Here is a 21957-nt window from a genome sequence, read left to right as displayed (position 1 = left end):
TCTTGGCATTCCTAGTACTAGGACTTGGCTCTTGAACAGCACTTCTGGACCTGATCTGGGACAGAGGGGAGCCCACTTCCTTGAAGGGTGAGTCCTAGGCCAGGCAGCATTCACTACAACTGACTGAAGAGCCCTTGAGCCTTAAGGGAACATTAGCAGTAGCCTTGCAATACTCCCTGTGTGTTTGTGGGGGAAAAGGCCATGGGGAGAGACATCTTTGCCTGTGGAAAAAGAAGAAAAGAGTGGGAAAAATTGTAACTCCTGGTTTAAGTGTCAGCTCAGCTGCAGTACAGTAGAACAACAGGTAAACTTCTAAGGCTTTTGACTCTAGTCCCTGGCTCCCTGAAGGCACCTCTGGACATATCCAGGGCCTGGGAGAACTCACCATCTTGAAGGGAAGGACACAACCCTAGCTGGCTTTGCCACCTGCTGATTGTAGAGCCCTAGGGCCATAGATGAACATAAGCAGTAGCTAGGTAGTTGTTACAGCAGGTGTTTGGCAAGACCCAGTGCCGTGCTGACTTCAGGTGTGACCCAGCAGAGTCATAGTGGTGGTGGCCACAGGGGTGCCAGTGTCATGCCACTCCCAACTTCAGGTGGTTCAGAAAAGAGAGAGAAAGAGGCTGTTTGTTTGGTAGAAAGTAAGGGAAGAGAGCAAGAGTCTTTGCCTCATAATCCAAAGAGATCTTCTGGATCTTATTCAAGACCATTAAGGAGATTCCTCTAAAAGTCTGCAAGAACCACAGCATTACCAGACTTAGGTGCCCCCTAATGCAGATATGGCTTACATCACTATACCCAAGTCCTTTCAAATCCATGGAAAGACTTTTACAAACCCAGACTGCAAATAATACAATAAATATCTAACTCTTTGATGCCTAGACACAGACAAACATCCACAAGCATCATGACATCCAGGAAAACATGATCTCCCCAAATGAAATAACTAAGGCACCAGGGGCCAATTTTGGAGCAATAGAATTATGTGAGCTTTCAGCTAGACAATTCAAAATACCTGTTTTGAGAAAATTCAAAGTTCAAGATAACACTGAGAACTAATTCAGAATTCTATCAGATAAATTTAACAAAACTATTGAAATAATTAAAAAGAATCAAGCAGTAATTCTGGGTTTGAAAAAATGCAGTTGACATACAGAAGAATGCATCAGAGTCTTTTAATAGCAGAGTGGATCAAGCAGGAAAAAGAATTAGTGAGCCTGAAGACAGGCTATTTGAAAATACATAGAGGAGACAAAATAAAAAAAGAATAAAAGACAATAAAGCATGCCTACAGCATCTAGTAGATACCCTCAAAAGGAACAATTTAAGACATATTGGCCTTAAAGAGAAGGTAAGAAAGAGATAGGGGTAGAAAATTTATTCAAAGGCAAAATTACAATGTTGCAAACCTAGAGAAAGATATCAATATCCATGTACAAGAACATTATAGAACACCAAGCAGATTCAACCCAAAGAAGGCTATTTCAAGACGTTTAATAATCAGACTCCTACAGGTCAAGGATAAATAACAGATCCTAAAAGCAGTAAGAGAAAAGAAAAGAATAACATACAATGAAGCTCCAATATGTCTGTTAGCAGACTTCTCTGTGGAAACCTTACAGGCCGGGAGAGAGTGGCATGAAATATTAAAAGTGTCAAAGGATAAACATTTATCCTAGAATGTGTATCTGGCAACAATATCCTTTAACCATGAAGGAGAAATAAAGGCTTTCCCAGACACACACACACACACACACACACACACACACAAAGCTGAGGGATTTTATCAACACCAGACCTGTTCTACAAGAAATGCTAAAGGGAATACTTCAATCAGGAATAAAAGAATTTTAATGACCAATAAACAGTCATCTAACATACGAAATTCATTGGTAATAATAACTACAGAAAAATGGATTAACACTCTAACTGTGGTGCTTGTATCTTAAATAGAAAGACTAAACAATGAACCAATCAAAAATAATAACGACAACTTTTGAAGACATAAAAGTACAATAAAATATAAATAGAAACAACAAAAAGTTAAAAGGTAGAGGGACAAAGTTAAAACGTGTAGAGTTTTTATTAGTTTTTCTTTTCCTTTGTTTGTTTATGCAAACAGTGTTAAGTTGTTATCAGCTTAAAATACTGGGTTATAAGATAGTATTTGAAGCCTCATGGTAACCTCAAACAAAAAACGTACAACAGATACACAAAAAATAAAAAGCAAAAAATTAAAACACACCAGCAGAGAAAAATCAGCTTCACTAAAAGGAAGACAGGCAGAAAGGAAAGAAGGAAGAGACCACAAAACAACCAGAAAAAAAAATAACAAAATGGCAGAAGTAAGTTCTTACTTATCAACAATAGCATTGAATAAATGAACTAAATGCACCAATCAAAAGATCTAGACTGGCTGAATAGATAAAATAACAAGACCCAATTATCTGTAACCAAAAAGAAATACACTTCACCTACAGAGATACACATAGACTGAAAATAAAGGAGTGGAAAAATACATTTTATGCTAATGGAAACCAAAAAGAGCAGGAATAACTATACTTACATCAGAAAAAAATAGATGTTAAGACAAAAACTATAAGAAGAGACAAAGAAGGTCACCATACAATGATAAAGAAGTCAATTTAACAATTAACAAAGTTAATTTTAACAATTTAACAATGTATTTTCAAATAGCCTGTCTTCAGGCTCCCTAATTCTTTATTCTGCTTGATCCATTCTACTATTAAAAGACACAGTCCCTTTTTTAGAAGAAATACAGAAAAAATAAAGAAAGATTAAGAAAGACTCTGATGCATTCTTCTGTGTGTCAATTGCATTTTCCTTTTGTTTTATTATACTTTAAGTTCTAGGGTACATGTGCATAATGTGCAGGTTTGATAAATAGGTATACATGTGCCATGTTGGTTTGCTGCACCCATCAACTCGTCATTTACATTAGGTATTTCTCCTAATGCTATCCCTCCCCAGTCCTCCACCCCCGACAGGCCCCGGTACGTGATGTTCCCCGCCCTGTGTCCAAGTGATCTCATTGTTCAGTTCCCACCTATGAGTGAGAACATGTGGTGTTTAGTTTTCTGTCCTTGTGATAGTTTGCTGAGAATGATGGTTTCCAGCTTCATCCATGTCCTGCAAAGGACATGAACTCATCTTTTTTCATGGCTACATAGTATTCCATGGTGTATATGTGCCACATTTTCTTAATCCAGTCTATCATTGATGGACATTTGGGTTGATTCCAAGTCTTTGCTATTGCGAGCAGTGCCGCAATAAACATATGTATGCATGTGTCTTTATAGTAGCATGATTTATAATCCTTTGGGTATATACTCAGTAATGGGATTGCTGGGTCAAATGGTATTTCTAGTTCTAGATCCTGGAGGGATCACCACACCATTACAGAATGGTTGAACTAATTTACACTCCCATGAACAGTGTAAAAGTGTTTCTATTTCTCCACACCCTCTCCAGCACCTGTTGTTTCCTGACTTTTTAATGATCGCCATTCTAACTGGCATGAGATGGTATCTCATTGTGGTTTTGATGTGCATTTCTCTGATGGCCAGTGATGATGAGCATTTTTTCATGTGTCTGTTGGCTGCATAGATGTCTTCTTTAGAGAAGTGTCTCTTCGTATCCTTTGCCCACTTTCTGATGGGTTTGTTTCTTTTCTTGTAAATTTGTTTGAGTTCTTTGTAGATTCTAGGTATTAGCCCTTTGTCAGATGGGTAGATTGCAAAAATTTTCTCCCATTCTGTAGGTTGCCTGTTCACTCTGATGGTAGTTTCTTTTGCCATGCAGAAGCTCTTTCGTTTAATTAGATCCCATTTGTCTATTTTGGCTTTTGTTGCCATTGCTTTTGGTGTTTTAGACGTGAAGTACTTGCCCATGCCTATGTCCTGAATGGTATTGCCTAGGTTTTCTTCTAGGGTTTTTGTGGTTTTTGGTCTAACATTTAAGTCTTTAATTCATCTTCAATTAATTTTTGTCTAAGGTGTAAGGAAGGGATCCAGTTTCAGCTTTCCACATATGGCTAGCCAGTTTTCCCAACACCGTTTATTAAATAGGGAATCCTTTCCCCAGTTCTTGTTTTTGTCAGGTTTGTCAAAGATCAGATGGCTGTAGATGTGTGGTGTTATTTCTGAGGCCTCTATTCTGTTGCATTGGTCTATATCTCTGTTTTGGTACCAGTACCATGCTGTTTTGGTTACTGCAGCCTTGTAGTATAGTTTGAAGTCAGGTAGCGTGATGCCTCTAGCTTTTTTCTTTTGGCTTGGGATTGTCTTGGCAATGTGGGCTCTTTTTTGGTTCCATATGAACTTTAAAGTAGTTTTTTCCAATTCTGTCAAGAAAGTCATTGGTAGTTTGACAGGGATGGCATTGAATCTATAAATTACCTTGGGTAGTACAGCCATTTTCATGATATTGATTCTTCCTATCCATGAGCATGGAATGTTCTTCCATTTGTTTGTGTCCTCTTTTATTTTGTTGAGCAGTGGTTTGTAGTTCTCCTTGAAGAGGTCCTTCACATCCCTTGTAAGTTGGATTCCTAGATATTTTATTCCCTTTGTAGCAATTATTAATGGGAGCTCACTGATGATTTGGCTCTGTGTTTGTCTGTTACTGGTGTATAGCAATGCTTGTGGTTTTTGCACATTGATTTTGTATCCTGAGAATTTGCTGAAGTTGCTTACCAGCTTAAGGAGATTTGGGGCTGAGACGATGGGGTTTTCTAAATATACAATCATGTCATCTGCAAACAGTGAAAATTTGAATTCCCCTTCTCCTAATTGAATACCCTTTATTTCTTTCTCTTGCCTGATTGCCCTGGCCAGAACTTCCAATGCTATGTTGAACAGGAGTAGTGAGAGAGGGAGTCCTTGTCTTGTGCCAGTTTTCAAAGGGAATGCTTCCAGTTTTTCCTCATTCAATATGATATTGGCTGTGGGTTTGTCATAAATAGCTCTTATCATTTTGAGATACATTCCATCAATACCTAGTTTATTGAGAGTTTTTAGCATGAAGGGCTGTTGAATTTTGTCGAAGGCCTTTTCTACATCTATTGAGATAATCATGTGGTTTTTGTCGTTGGTTCTGTTTATGTGATGGATTATGTTTATTCATTTGCGTATGCTGAACCAGCCTTGCATCCCAGCGATGAAGCCCACCTGACCATGGTGGGTAAGCTTTTTGATGTACTGCTGGATTCGGTTTGCCAGTATTTTATTGAGGATTTTCGCATCGAAGTTCATCAGGGATATTAGTCTAAAATTCTCTTTTTTGTGGGTGTCTCTCTGCCAGGCTTTGGTATCAGGATGATATTGGCCTCATAAAATGAGTTTGGGAGGATTCCCTCTTTTTCTATTGATTGGAATAGTTTCAGAAGGATTGGTACCAGCTCCTCTTTGTACCGTTGGCAGAATTAGGTTACCAGAGCTGAGTTCAAGTCCTGGATATCCTTGTTAACCTTCTGTCTCATTGATCTAATATTGACAATGTGGTGTTAAAGTGTCCCATTATTGTTGTGTGGGAGTCTAAGTCTCTTTGTAGGTCTCTAAGGACCTGCTTTATCAATCTGGGTGCTCTTTTATTGGGTGCATATATATTTAGGATAGTTAGCTCTTCTTGTTGAATTGATCCCTTTACCATTATGTAATGGCCTTCCTTGTCTCTTTTTATCTTTGTTGGTTTAAAGTCTCTTTTATCAGAGAATAGGATTGCAACCCCTGCTTTTTTTGCTTTCCATTTGCTTGGTAGATCTTCCTCCATCCCTTTATTTTGAGCCTATGTGTGTCTTTGCACATGAGGTAGGTCTCCTGAATATAGCACACTGATGCGTCTTGACTCTATCCAATTTGCCAGTCTGTGTCTTTTAACTGGAGCATTTAGCCCACTTATATTTAAGGTTAATATTTTTGTGTGTGAATTTGATCCTGTCATTATAATGTTAGTTTGTTATTTTGCCCATTAATTGATGCAGTTTCTTCCTAGCATTGATGGTCTTTACAATTTGGCATGTTTTTGCAGTGGCTGGTACTGGTTGTTCCTTTCCATGTTTAGTGCTTCCTTCAGGAGCTCTTGTAAGGCAGGCCTGGTGGTGACAAAATCTCTCAGCATTTGCTTGTTTGTGAAGGATTTTATTTCTCCTTCACTTATGAAGCTTAGTTTGGCTGGCTATGAAATTCTGGGTTGAAAATTCTTTTCTTTAAGAATGTTGAATATTGGCACCCACTCTCTTCTGGCTTGTAGGGTTTCTGCAGAGAGATCTGCTGTTATTCTGATGGGCCTCCCTTTGTGGGTAACCCAACCTTTCTCTCTGGTTGCCCTTAACATTTTTTCCTTCATTTCAACCTTGGTGAACCTGACTATTATGTGTCTTGGGGTTGTTCTTTTCGAGGAGTATCTTTGTGGTGTTCTCCGTATTTCCTGAATTTGAATGTTGACTTGTCTTGCTATGTTGGGGAAGTTCTCCTGAATAATATCCTGTAGAGTGTTTTCCAGCTTGGTTCCATTCTCCCCATCACTTTCAGGTACACCAATCAAACGTAGTTTTGGTCTTTTCACATAGTCCCATATTTCTTGGAGGCTTTGTTCGTTGCTTTTTACTCTTCCTCTTCTAACCTTGTCTTCTCACTTTATTTCATTAATTTGATCTTCAATCCCTGATATCCTTTCTTCCAATCGATCGAATTGGTTATTGGAGCTTGTGCATGCGTCACGAATTTCTCATGCCATGGTTTTCAGCTCCATCAGGTCATTTAAGGTCCTCTCTACACTGTTTATTCTAGTTAGCCATTCGTCTAACCTTTTTTCAGGTTCTTAGCTTCCTCGTGATGGGTTTGAACATGCTCCTTTAGTTCGGAGAAGTTTGTTATTACTGACCTTCTGAAGCCTACTTCTGTCACCTTGTCAAAGTCATTCTCCATCTAGCTTTGTTCTGTTGCTGGCGAGGAGCTACAATCCTTTGGAGGAGAAGAAGGGCCCTGGTTTTTAGAATTTTCAGCTTTTCCACTCTGGTTTCTCCCTATCTTTGTGGTTTTATCTATCTTTAGTATTTGATGATGGTGACCTACAGATGGGGTTTTGGTGTAGATGTCCCTCCCTTTTGTTGATGTTGATACTATTCCTTTCTGTTTGTTAGTTTTCCTTCTAACAGTCAGGTCCCTCAGCTGCAGATCTGTTGGAGTTTGCTGAAGGTGCACTCCAGATATTGTTTGCCTGGGTATCACCAGTGGAGGCTGCAGAACAGCAAATATTTCAGAAGGGCAAATATTGCTACCTGATCCTTCCTCTGGAAGCTTTGTCCCAGAGGGGCACCCATCTATATGAGGTGTCTGTAGGCCACTACTGGGAGATGTAACACGAGGGTCAGGGACCCTCCTGAGGAGGCAGTCTGTCTCTTAGAGCTCAAATGCCATGTTGGGAGAACCACTGCTCTCTTCAAAGCTGTCAAATAGGGACATTTAAGTCTGCAGAAGTTGTCTGCTGCCTTTTGTTCAGCTAAGCCCTGCCCACAGAGGTGGAATCTAGAGGCAGTAGGCCTTGCTGAGCTGTGGTGGCTTCTGCCCAGTTTGAGCTTCCTGTCTGCTTTGTTTACTTACTGAAGCCTCAGCAATGGCAGATGCGCCTCCTCCAGCCAGGCTGCCACCTCGCAATTCGATCTCAGACTGCTGTGCTAGCAGTGAGCAAGGCTCCATGGGCGTGGGACCTGCTGAGCTGGGCACGGGAGAGAATCTCCTTGTCTGCTGGTTGCTAAGACCTTGGGAAAAACACAGTATTTGGGTGGGAGTGTCCCGTTTTTCCAGGTACAATGTGTCATGGCTTCCCTTGGCTAGGAAAGGGAAATCCCCTGACCCCTTGTGCTTCCTGGGTGAGGCAACGTCCTGCCCTGCTTCAGCTCATCCTCCATGGGCTGCACCCACTGTCCAACCAGTCCCAGTGAGAGGAACCAGGTACCTCAGTTGGAAATGCAGAAATCACCCGTCTTCTGGGTCGATCATACTGGGAGCTGCAGACTGGAGCTGTTCCTGTTCGGCCATGTTGGAATCTTCATCAATTGCATTTTTCAAGCCCAGAATTTCTGCTTGATTCTTCTTAATTATTTCAATCTTTCTGTTAAAGAGGATATACCTATTGTAAATATATATGCACCCAACAATGGAGCACCCAGAAATATGAAGCAAACATTGTTAGAGCTACAGAGAAAGGTAGACACAAATACAACAATAGCTGGAGACTTCAACACTCTACCCTCAGCGTTGGACAGACCTGCCAGACAGAAAATCAACAAAGAAACATTGGACTTAATCTGCTCTACAGACCAAATGGTTCTAGCAGATATTTACAGAACATTTTATCCAACAGCTGCAGAATACACATTTTTCTCCTCAGCTCATGGATCATTCTCAAGAATAGACCATATGTTAGGGCACAAAACAACTCCTAATGCATTCAAAAAATTCAGAAAATAAAATAACATTAAGCATCTTTTCTGACCACAATGTAATACAACTAGAAATCAATACAGACATTTTGAAAACTATACAAACATGTAGAAATTAAACAATATGCTCCTGAGTGACCAGTAGGCCAATGAAGAAATTAAGAAGAAATTTGAAAAAAATTTGTGAAACAAATGGTAATGGAAACACTATATACAAAACTGATAGGATACAGCAAAAGCAGTGCTGAGAAGGAAATTTATACCTATAAGTACCTAAATCAAAAAAAGACAAAAACTTCAGATAAGCAATCTAATGATGCATCTTTAAAAAACTAGAAAAGCAAGAGAAAACCAAACCCAAAATTACCAGAAAAAAATAATAATGAAGACTACAGCAGAAATAAATGAAATTGAAACAAAAAATAAAAGATCAATGATAGAAAAAGTTGGTTTTTAAAAAAAATTCAACAAAATAGACAAACCTTTAGCCAGACTAAGAAAAAAAGAGAGAAGATGCAAATAAAATCAGAGATGAAAAAGGAGACATTACATCCAATACCACAGAAATTCAAAGGATCATTAGAGGCTACTACAAGCAACTATATGCCAATAAATTATAAAATCTAAAAGAAATGGATATATTCCTCGACACATACAGCCTAACAAGATTGAACCAGGAAAAAATTCAAAACATGAGCTGACCAATAACAAGTAACAAGATTGAAGCCATAATAAAAATTCTCCCAGAAAAAAAAAAAAAAAAAGTTCAGGACCTAATGGCTTCACTGCTGAATTCTACCAAATGTTTAGAGAAGAACTAATACCAATTCTACTCAAATTACTCTAGAAAATAGAGGAGGAAGGAAAACTTTCACACTCATTCTCTGAGGACAGTATTACCCTGATACCAAAACTGACAAAGACACATCAAAAGCAGAAAACTGTGGGCCAATATCTGGCCAGACGTGGTGGCTCATGCCTGTAATTTCAGCACTTTGGGCAGCTGAGGCAGGTAGATTACTTGAGGTTAGGAGTTCAAGACCAACCTGGCTAACACAGTGAAATCCTATCTCTATTAATAATACAAAAATTAGCTGGGTGTGGTGGCAGGTGTCTGTAATCCCAGCTACTTGGGAGGCTGAGGAATGAGAATCACTTAAACTTAGGAGGTGGAGGTTGCAGTGAGCCAAGATCATACCACTGCACTCCAGCCTGAGAGATGGAGCAAGACCCTGTCTCAAAAAAAAAAAAAAAAAAAAAAAAAAAAAAAAAAAAACTATAGGCCAATATCTCTGCTGAAAAGTGATGCAAAAGTTCTCAACACAATACTAGCAAACCAAATACAACAAGAAATTAAAAAGATAATTCATCGTGATCAATGAGATTTATCCCAGGGATGCAAGAGTGGTTCAACATATGCAAATCAATCACTGTGATACTTCATGTCAACAGAATGAAGAACAAATCCATATGATCATTTGAATTGATGCTGAAAAAGCATTTGATAAAATTCAATATTCCTTCATGATAAAATCCCTCAAAAACTGTGTATAGAAGGAACATATCTCAACATAGTAAAAGCTGTATATTACAGACCAACAGCTAGTATCAGACTGAATCACGAAAAATTGAAAGTCTTTCCTCTAAGATGTGGAACATGACAAGGATGTCCACTTTTACCTCTGTTATTCAGCATAGTACTGGAAATTCTAGCTAGAGTTATCAGACAAGAATAAGATATAAAGGGCATCCAAGTTGGAAAGGAGGAAGTCAAAGTATCCTTGTTTGCTGATGATATAATCTTATATTTGGAAAAACCTAAAGTCTTCACAAAAAACTATTGGAACTAATTTAAAAATTCAGTAAAGTTGCAGGACATAAGATCAACTTACAAAAATCAGTAGCATTTCTATATGCCAACAGCCAGCAATCTGAAAAGGAAATCAAGAAAGTAATCCCACTTACAATAGCTACAAATAAAATTAAGTACTTAGGAATTAACCTAATCAAAGATGTGAAAGATCTCTGCAATGAAAACTATAAAACACTGATGTAAAAAATTGAAGAAGATAGAAGAAAATGGAAAGACATTCCATGTTCATAGATTGGAAGAATCAATGTTGTTAAAATGTCCATACTACCCAAAGCAATCTACAGATTTAATGCAATTCTTATCTATTTTCTATTGCTTTACAGAAATAGAAAAAACAATACTAAAATGTATTTAAAACCACAAAAGACCCAGAATAGACAAAGCTATCCTAAACAAAAAGAACGAAACTGGAAGAATTACATTACCTGACTACAAATTATACTACAGAGCTACAGTAGCCAAAACAGCATGGTACTGGAATAAAAACAGACACATAAACCAATGCAACAGAATTCAGAAACCAGAAACAAATTCACACACCTGCAGTGAACTCATTTTCAACAAAGGTGCAAAAAACACACACTAGGGAAAAGACTATAAATGGTGCTGAGAAATCTGGATATCCACATACAGAAGAATGAAACTAGAACCCTGTCTTTTGCTGTATACAAAAATCAAATGAAAATGGATTAAAGACTTAAATCTAAGACCTCAAACTATGAAACTGCTACAAGAAAACATTGAGGAAAATCTCCAGGACATTGGCCTGGGCAAAAATTTGTTGAGTAATACCCCACAAGCACAGGCAACCAAAGCAAAAATGGACAAATGGGATTACATCAAGTCAAAAAGCTTCTGCATGGCAAAGGAAACAATCAACAAAATGAAGAGACAACCCACAGAAAGGGAGAAAATATTTGCAAACTACTCATCTGACAAGGAATTAATAACCAGAATATATAAGGAGCTTAAACAACTCTATAGGAAAAAAGTCTAATAATTCAATTTTTAACTGAGCAAAAGATTTGAATAGACATTTCTCAAAAGAATACATTACAAATGACAAGCAGGTATATGAAAATGTGCTGAACATTATTGATTATCAGAGAAATGATAATCAAAACTACAGTGAGATACTGTCTCACCCTAGGTAAAATGACTTTTATTTAAAAGACAGGCAATAATATATGCTGATGAGGAGATGGAGAAAAGGGAACCCTCACACACTATTGGTGGGGATGTAAATTAGTACAACTACTAATGGAGAACTCAAAAAACTAAATATAGAGCTACCATATGATCTGGCAATCCCGCTCCTAGGTATATACCCAAAAGAAAGAAAATCAGTTTATCAAGGAAAAATCTGCACTCCCATATTTATTGCAGCACTATTTACAATAGCCAAGATTTGTAAGCAACCTAAGTTTTCATCAACAGATGAATGGATAAAGAAAATGTGGTACATATACACAATGGAGTACTATTCACCCATAAAAAAAAATGAGATCCTGTCATCTGCAACAACACGGATGGAAATGAAGATTATTATGTTAAGTAAAATAAGCCAGGCACAGAAAGACAAAGATCACATGTTCTCACTCATTTGTGGGAGCTAAAAATTAAAATAATTGAACTTATGAAGATAGAGAATAGAAGGATGGTTACCAGAGGCTAAGAAGGGTAGTGGGCATGGGGTAGGAAGTGGAGGTGGTTAATGTGTACAAAAAAATAGTTAGAAAGAATGAATAAAACCCAGTTTTTCCTAGCATAACAGGGTGACTATACAGAAAATAATTTAATTGTACATTTATAAATAACTATGATGTTATAATTAGATTTTTTGTAACACAAAGGATAAATGTTTGAGAGGATGGGTACTCCATTTACCCTGATGTAATCATTACATGTTGCATGCTTGTATCAAAATATTTCATGTAACCCATAAATATACACACCTAGTATGTACCCATAAAAATTTAAAAAAAAAAGAAACAGGAAACATCTCAAAACAATAATCTAAGATTGTCCCTGAAGAAACTTGAAAATTCTTACTGCTGAGTTTTTTTAAAGCTTTAAAAAAGAAATTTATAAAACAGAAAAAGAGCAAAACAAACCCAAAGCAAGCAGAAGGAAGGAAATAATAAAGATAATATGAGAAATCAAAAAAATTAAAAACCAAAACCAAAATCTAGCTCTTTGAAAAGATCAATAAACTGCATGTGAACCTACATTATCTCAAAACGAAAAGTTTATTTTAAAATAATTTGAAAAATAAAGTACTTTTTTGAAAACAGTAAAAATAAAAAGCATTAACTATTGGTGGGAATATAAATGGTACTCATAAGTTACCTCTCCTCTCCATCCTATTTAAAATTATCCCTCCACATTTGTATCAGTCAGCGTTCTCGAAAGAGACCAATAGGAGATAAATATGTAAATATACATATATTTATAAGTATATATAAAGACATATATAAGATATATTTTAAGGAATTGGCTCACATAGTTGTGGGGGCTGGCAAGTCTGAATTCTGTAGGACAGGCTGGCAGGCTGAAAACTCCAGCAGGAGTTGATGCAGCAATCTTGACTTGGAAATCTGTAGGGCAAACCAGCAGGCTAGAAACTTGGCAGAATGTGACACTTTAGTCTTGACATATTTTTTTGCCAGAAAAACTTCAGGATTTGCTCTTACAGCCTGAGACTCATTGGATGAAGCCCATCATAGGCTCTACTCCAAATCAAATTATTGTACATGTAAACCACAAAATGCCTTCATAGAAACACCTAAATCAATGTTTGATTAAATAACAGTGCTATAAACTAGCTAAGTTGACATATTTTTTATTGTTTTTATTGTTTTTTTCAAGAGGGAGTCTCGCTCTGTTGCCCAGGCTGGAGCGCAGTGGTGCAGTCTCAACTCACTGCAACCTCCGCCTCCTGGGTTCAAGGGATTCTCCTGTCTCAGCCTCCCGAGTAGCTGAGATTACAGGCACCTGCCACCATGCCCGGCTTATTTTTGTATTTTAGTAGAGACGGGGGTTCACCATGTTGGTCAGGCTGGTCTCAAACTCCTGACCTCAAATGATCCACTCACCTCAGCCTCTCAAAGTGCTGGGATTACAGGCACAAGCCACCGTGCCTGGCCCAAGATGACATATAAAATGAACAGTAACAATCCACCCCTCACCAGCTAGGCACCCATACACATATCTCCAAATAAAGATAATTACAAAGTCATACTTCCACCTAACAAGATACAACTCTTGTTACAACTCTGTACAACTGAAAATGCACTAACCCTTTCCCCGTGAGAGGATGCAAAGTCCTTGGGTTATGTTCATTCTTCTCCTTGATATCCTGCGACTTAAATACTGTGATGTAAGGTTAACTATTACTAATACATTTTATTTTATATGATAAGACAAGAGAGAGAAGAAACAAAAATTGACATAAATATACACACAAACAAGCATATTTATGACAAAGAAAAATACTATATTTCCTCCTTATTATAAGGAAGAACTACTCATAATAATTACAATTCTTGGCCGGGTGCAGTGGCTCACACCTGTAATCCTAGCACTTTGGGAGGCCAAGGCGGGCAGATCACCTGAGGTCGGGAGTTTGAGGCCAGCCTGACCAACATGGAGAAACTCCATCTCTGCTAAAAATACAAAATTAGCAGAGCGTGGAGGTGCATGCCTGTAATCTCAGCTACTCAGGAGGCTGAGGCAGGAGAATCCCTTGAACCCGGGGGGCAGAGGTTGCAGTGAGCCAAGACTATGCTATTGCACTCCAGCCTGGGCAACAAGAGCAAAAACTCCACCTCAAATACTAGTACTACTACTAATAATAATAATAATAATTACAATTCTCGTTTCTGCAGCTGGTCATCTGCAACTCGTAGCTGGTATTTAAAACAACCTTCTTCCATTACCCATTCCATATTCCCTGAGCCCTCAGCAAATATTTCAGCTTCTTATGGTTCCTTCCCTGGTGGAATGGGGTAGGGTGACCCAAACCTTCATTCTGGAGAGTTCTGAGCAATTAGTAGTCCTGTTGAGTTGAATTATTGTAGTGCTTTTTAGAGATGGGAGTCTCACTATGTAGCCGAGACTGGCCTTGAATTCCTTGGCTCAAGCAATCCTCCTGCTTCAGCCTCTTGAGTAACTGGGACTACAGATGTGTGCCACCATGCCCAGCTGTAGTTTTCCACTGACTTTAATCACAGGGCCTGGTAGCACTAAGAGATCTTCTAATGGGTCTACTGTATTCCAGACATACTCATACTTACTTACCTCTATTGTGAAGTAAGAGCCCAACAAGTTGCAAACTTTTTCCTTGGTAATCAAGATCAATCATGCCAGCAGTATAGTAACTCCCTTTGTTGCCTGTTAACTTAGAGGCACAAGAAGCCCAAAGTAGTAGGATAACAATCTTAAATTACAGTTCAATTGAATTATTATATCTCCTGGTGGTAGCATTCCACCCTCTGGAACTAAGACCTCAAGACCAGCATAGCGTAAGTTCATGGGGACAGGAAGCAAAAATTTTGCTAGTGGATAACTATGGTATAGTAAGTAATACCCACTCCAATTTTCACCCCTTGATTCCTGGACCTGTGAATCCTGTCTACAGGGGAAACAGCACCTTATATTTGACAGTTCTTTAGAGCATATATAGCCTCCTACAGAGCATGCCCCAGTCCTGCAAGGTGGTGCCATGTAGTTAGTGCTATAACCAAGTCTTTAAAAGGCCATTACATTATTCTACCAAACCAGTTGCTTCAGGATGGCTGGGAACATGGTAAGGCCAGTGAATTCAATGAACTTGGGCCCACTGCTGCAACTTCATGTATAAAGTGAGTTCCTTAATCAGAAGCAATGTTATGTGGAATAACATGGCAGTGGATAAGGCATTCTGTAAGTCTACAGATGGTAGTTTTGGCAAAATCATTGTGTGCAAGGAAGGTAAATCCATACTTAGAGTAAGTTTCTATTCCAGTAAGAAAAAATGCTGCCCCTTCTATGATAGAAGTGGTTGAATATAATCAACCAGACATCAATAACTGGCTGATCACCCTGGGGAATGACTCAGTGATGGTCTTTGCTGCTGGCAGGTTGAGTACTCTGAGCAGTGGGTATAGCCAGGTCAACCTTAGTGAAATGAAGTCCATGTTGCTAATCCCATGAATAATTTATATCCCTACCACCATGGCCACTTTGTAAATGAGCCCATTGGGCAATGACAGAAGTAGCTGAGGAAGGTGACTGACTGTTATCCACAGAACAGGTCATCCTATCCACTTGATTATAAAAAATCTTGCTCTGCTGAGGTCGCTCTTTGGTTAGCATTCACATGGGACACAAATATCTTCAGGGTTTGTTTTTTTTAACCCATTCATAGAGGTCTACCCACATATCTTTTTCTCTTACCTCCTCATCACCAATTTTCCAATCATGTTCCTACCAAGTCCTTGACCATCCATCTAAAACACTGGACACCATCCATGAATCAACATACACTCAAACTTCTGGCCATTTCTCCTTCTAAGTAAAAATGAACAACAAGGTACAATGTGCAGTGCTCTATGTTCTGCCCACTGTGAGGATTTCCCTTCATCACTGTCTTTCTGGGATATCCCAGAAAAGGGTTACTAGTGGCAGAGCTGCCCACTTGCAGGTGGTGCCTTCATATCATGCACAACCATCTGCAAACCAGGCTCATTTTCCTCTTCTTCATTCACCTTATCACAGAGAACTCCTATGAGGCAATAGGCGCAGGTTGGGAGAGAGGAGGTAATATACTAAGAGTGGGGCCATAGGCATTTGGGCCACTTCTTGATGTAGCTTACATGTGTCTTCTGGGCCTGCTCAAGCCCAACTTTATATACAATTTCCATTTGGTGATTGAGTGCTGGTGTGCATGCCCAACTTTATGGCTTGGTGGTTCAGATAATACTCAGTTCATGAAGGACAGCTCAGGTCACATTGTAGCATAGTGACCAAAGGTTAATTGTTCAGTCTCTACTAAGGCCCAGTAGCAAGCCAAAAGCTGTTTCTCAAAAGGATAGTAGTTATCTGCAGAAGATGGCAGAGCTTTGATCCAAATTCCTATGAATATGTGTTGCAATTCACCTACAGCGGCCTGCCAAAGGCTCCAAGAAGCATTTCTATCTGCCACTGACACTTCAAGCACCATTGAATCTTCTGGAACATATGGCCCAAGTGGCAGAGCAGCTTGCATGGCAGCCTGGACCAGTTGCAGAGACTTCACTTGTTCTGGGCCCCACTCAAAACTAGTAACTTTTTAGGTCACTCAGTAAATGAGCCAAATGAGAAATATGTTGCCTCAAAAGTTTAAAGAGGCCCATCAGGTGTTATGCATTTTTTTCTGGTTGTAGAAAAGGCCAAATGCAAGAACTTAATCTTTACCATAGAAAGGATATCTTTCTACCCGCATCACTGGAGCCATAGAAATTTCACTGAGGTGAAAGTTATCTTATTTTAAAAATTGTATTTCTCACCCTCTGATGTGTAAATGTATTACCAATAAGTCTAGAGTAGTTATTATTGCTTGCTCACTAGGTCCAATCAACATAATGTCATCCATGCAATGAATCAGTGCGATGTCTTGTGGAAGGGGAAGTCAAGCAATGTCCCTGTGAACTAAATTATGAAATAGGGTAGAGAACTGATAGAGATAAGAAAAGTATTGCTAGCTTTGCCAGATTAAGCAAATTTCTTCTGGTGGTCTTTACTAACAGACATAGAGAAAAAAGGCATTTGCCAAATCAATAGCTACATAGCAGATACCAGAAGATATATTAATTTGTTCAAGCAATGAAACCACATCTGGTGCAGCAGCTGCAACTGGAGTCACTACCTGGTTAAGCTTTTGAAAATCCACTGTCATTCTCCAAGATTCACCTTTTTAAAAAATTGACACATAATAATTATACATATTTATAGGGTACAACATGATGGATGTTTCCATAAATGTATAAATTGTATAGTGATCGAATCATGGTAATCACCATATCCATCACCTTAAGCATGTATCATTTCTCAAAAATATGAAATACTTCACAAATTTGCATGTCATCTTTGCACAGGGGTCATGATGATCTTCTCTGTATTGTTCCAATTATAGTATATGTGTTGCTGAAGCAAGCAAAAAATCCCTGTGTTTTCTGTAGAGGCCAAATAGGTAAGTTGAATGGGGATATGGTGGGAATCATCACCCTTGCATTTTTCAAGCCCTCGGTGGTGGCACTGATCTCTACAATCCCTCCAGGAATGTAGTATTGCTTTTGGTTTAATATTTTTCTAAGCAGAGGCAGTTCTAGTGACTTCCACTTCACCTTTTCTACCATAATAACCCTCAATCCACAAGCCAGGGAATCAATGTGGGGATTCTACCAGTTGCTGATTGTGTCTATTCCAATTATATATCCCAGAACTGGGGAAATTACCAGAGGATGGGTTCAGGAAACTACTGGGTTCACTATGAGGTAGATGTGAGTTAAAACTCCATTAAATAACTGACCCCCATAAGCCCCTAATCTGACTGGTGGACCACAGTGCCATTTTGAGTCTCCTGGAATTCATGTCAGTTCAGAGCTGGTGTTCAGTAATTTCTGAAAAGTCTGATTATTTCATTTCCCCCAGTGTCCTCTTTACTATTGTAAGTAGTCATTAGTGCATTTAAACCTAATCAGATCAGAGAAGCAATTTCGGAAACTTCAGAACCAATTCGGAAAACCCATCCTTAAGATTCTGTTCCTCTAGAACCACTCTTGGTAACAAAATCTATGTCAGTCAGCGTTCTTCAGAAAAATAGAAAAAATAGTACAAATAGAATCTTATTTTAAAGATAACTCTCATAAATAAGATTTATGATTTATATTTTATCTTTATTATATTTATCTTTTTAATTTCATCTTTATAAAACTTATAAGTGAGTTGTCTTTAAAAATTGGCTCATGCAATTGTGGGGGCTGGCAAATCTGAAATCCACAGGGCAGGCCGTCAGACTAGAAACTCTGCAGGAGATGATGCTACAGTCTTGAGGCAGAATTCCTTCCCTTACAGGAAACATCATTTTTGCTCTTAAGGCCTTCAAGTGATTGGATGAGGCCCACCCACATTATTGAGGGTAATCTCCTTTACTTCAAGTCAACTGATTTGTACATGTTAACCACATCTATAAATTACCTTCCCAGCAACATCTAGATTAGTATTTGATTTAATAACTGGGTAGTATAGCATAGCCAAGTTGACACTTAAAAAAATAACAATCACGGGCCAAACGCGGTGGCTCACGCCTGTAATCCCAACACTTTGGGAGGCCAAGGCGGGCGGATCACCTGAGGTTGGGAGTTTGAGACCAGCCTGACCAACATGGAGAAACCTCCTCTCTACTAAAAAATACAAAATTAGCCAGGTGTGGTGGCATATGCCTGTAACCCCAGCTACTCTGGAGGCTGAGGCAGGAGAATCGCTTGAACCTGGGAGGCAGAGATTGCAGTGAACCGAGATCGCACCATTGCGCTCCAGCCTGGGCAACAAGAGTAAAACTCCGTCTCAAAAAAAAAAAAAAAAAATTAACAATCACAACACTCTATATTCCGTTTCATTGCCTTATTTTTCTTCTAACTTATCTCCATATAACATATTCTATATTTTATTTAGGCATTTGGGGTTTTATCTGTTTCCTCACAACTTCAATGCAATCTCCAGAGGGAAGGGATTTTTGTCTACTTTGTTCAGTTTGCTCTGGTTTGAATGTGTCCCCTCCAAAATCCAGGTGCTGAAACTTAATGGCCAATGTGATGGTATTAAGAGGTGGGACCCTTGAGAGGTAATTAGGTAAATTAGGTTAAGGTCCTTAGAAAAGATTCTTCATTTATCATTTGGCTCACCTGCCCTTCTGCCTTCCACCATGTGAGAACGTCATGTTCCCTTAACAAGGAGAATGCAGCAACAAAGTTCCATCTTGGAAGCAGCCCTCACCAGAAAATTGAACATTTCCAGTGCCCTGATCTTAGAGTTACCAGACTCCAGAACTGTGAGAAGATAAATTTCTGTTATTTATAAATTACCCAGTCTCAGGTATTCTTTTATAGCAGTACAAACAGACTGAGACACTGTTGCATACATAGCCCCTAGAATAGTGGCTGGCACATATTTTGGAGTAAATAAATATCTGTGGAATAAATTAGTAAGTTTGTTGAAGTTATTCAGAAAGCAATTTGGCAACATCTGGTAATATTGAAGATGTGCATTTAAGGATATTCATTACAACATAGTTTACAATACCAAAAAGTTGAAAACTAGCCAAATGTCCCTTGATAGTGGAATGGGTTTTTAAAAATTGTGTTATATTCATACAAAGTAATTCTCTTGTTCAGTTAAAGTGAGTTAGATAAAACTACATGTAGAAACACAGATAAATTTCAAGGACAAAATTTTTTTTTTATTTTTAGATAAGGGTCTCGCTCTGTCGCCCAGGCTGGAGTGCAGTTGTTGGCCCACTGCAACCTCCACCTCCCAGGTTCAAGCAATTCTTGTGCCTCAGCCTCCAGCCTCCTGACTAGCTGGGATAACAGGCATGCATCACCATAACCAGCTAATTTTTTTATTTTTAGTAGAGACAGGATTTCACTGTGTTGACCAGGCTGGTCTAGAACTCCTGATCTCAAGTGATCCACCCACCGTGGCCTCTCAAAGTGCTGGGATTACAGGTGTGAGCCACCATGCCTGGCCCAAAACCAAAATAGTAAATAGAAAAAGTTGCAAAATGACATGTACAGTATGATACTGTAAAATTTAGCAGTATACAAGAAAATACCATATAATGCTTATGGATGCATATTAATGTAGGAGGGGATACTTGCCAATATCAGGTTATCTGTAGGGAGGGAAAGAGATTGATGAGATGGGTCGGGGACTTTAATTTTACCCATAAATGTTGTATTCTTTAAAAATTTTTAAAATATGAAACATTTTAATATTCATTAAGTCTAGGTGGTAGAAGCATGAATGCTTGATTTTTTAATGCATTTGTGTGCTTGAGATATTAAAAACAAAAATCAAAATATAATAGAAAATATTTCAAATATCAACTACAAAAAAACTCAGAATTAAAACCTGCGAATCATAAAAGATCTGTATGAAAAAATCTTCTATACACTTTTAAGGGATACAAAGCCTTTGATACATACCCTATTATTGGATAGGATGACTCATATTATACATATGTTAATTCTTCTCTTTATATTAGTCTATAAGTTTAATTTGATACTAATCAAAACACCAGTAGAATTTTTGAAATGAGACAAACTGATTCTAAAGTCCATATAGCAAAAAGGGACATTCAAGAAAAGCCTGAAAGTTCTATTTAAAAAAAAGAGTAATGAGGAGGGATTGACCTTATGAGATATTAAAATATACTATAAAGACACAGAAATTAAAAGAGCTGTGTGGTACTAATACATGAATTAAATGCCCAAACCATACCTGACATCTGACCACTTCTGTTTATCATGCTGTACCTCCCTAGTCAAAGTCACTATTTTATCTCACCTAAATTACTACAGCATCCTCGTAAATGGTCTCCATACTTGCTCTCTGCCACTCCTCCTCTTCACAGTCCATTCTCCACACAGTAACTAGAGTGATCTTTTAGAAATATAGCCTATGTCATTCCCCATCTTAAAACCATTAATAAATAAATAGACACATCAATGAAACAAAACTGAGTTCAGAAATAGGTTCAAATATCTAAAAGAAACTGGTATATGATAAAGTTGGAATGCCATATCAGTAGAGAAAAGATAGTGTTGGGACAACTAGATAGTTACCTGAAAAAAATATTGGATCCTGCACTTACTCTTTGCCTTAAAATGAATTTTTTAAAACTTTCATTTTACGTTCAGGGGTGGAAGTGCAGGTTTGTTACATCGGTAAACTTGTGTTGTGGGGGTTTGTTGTACAGATTATTTCATCACACAGGTATTAAGCCTAGTACCCATTAGTTATTTTTCCTGATCCTCTCCCTCCTCCCACCTTTCACCCTCCAAAAGGACCCAGTGAGTGTTGTTCCCCTCTGTGTGTCCATGTGTTCTCATCATTTAGCTCCCACCTGTAAGTGAGAACATGCCAGCATATGATTTTCCGTTCCTTTGCTAGTTTTCTAAGAATAATGGCCTCCAGCTCCATCCATGTCCCTGCAAAGAACATGATCTAGTTCTTTTTTATAGTTGCATAGTATTCCTTATACACTGTTGGTGGGAGTGTAAATTATTTTGGACATTGTGAAAGACAGTGTGGCGATTCCTCAAAGACCTAAAGACAGAAATACCATTGACCCAACAATCCCATTACTGAGTATACACCCAAAGGAATGTAAATCATTCTATTGTAAAGACACATGCACATGTATGTTTATTGCAACACTATTCACAATAACAAAGATATGGAATCAACATAAATGCCCATCAATAATAGACTGCACAAAGAAAATGTGGTAAAATGAATTTTTAAAATGTTATATTAACAAATGGAGCCATACAAAATGAACAGAATCTTATGTGTGGAAAGGAGCAGACAGTGACTG

At 38.3% G+C, this 21957-nt stretch overlaps 1 non-coding gene across 1 annotated transcript; it reads right to left on the bottom strand.

Moving 5' to 3' along the window:
• Positions 1–17407: 17407 nt before the first annotated feature.
• LOC126946959 (U6 spliceosomal RNA) lies at positions 17408–17512 on the bottom strand. Its single transcript, XR_007722822.1, has one exon. It is a non-coding gene; the product is annotated as a U6 spliceosomal RNA (small nuclear RNA).
• Positions 17513–21957: the final 4445 nt, after the last annotated feature.

The sequence above is a fragment of the Macaca thibetana genome, chromosome X (assembly GCF_024542745.1).
Source record: "Macaca thibetana thibetana isolate TM-01 chromosome X, ASM2454274v1, whole genome shotgun sequence".
In the NCBI taxonomy this organism is placed as follows: domain Eukaryota; kingdom Metazoa; phylum Chordata; class Mammalia; order Primates; family Cercopithecidae; genus Macaca; species Macaca thibetana.
Note: the sequence above shows the minus strand (reverse complement) of the source record. Positions and strands in the feature narration are given on the sequence as shown.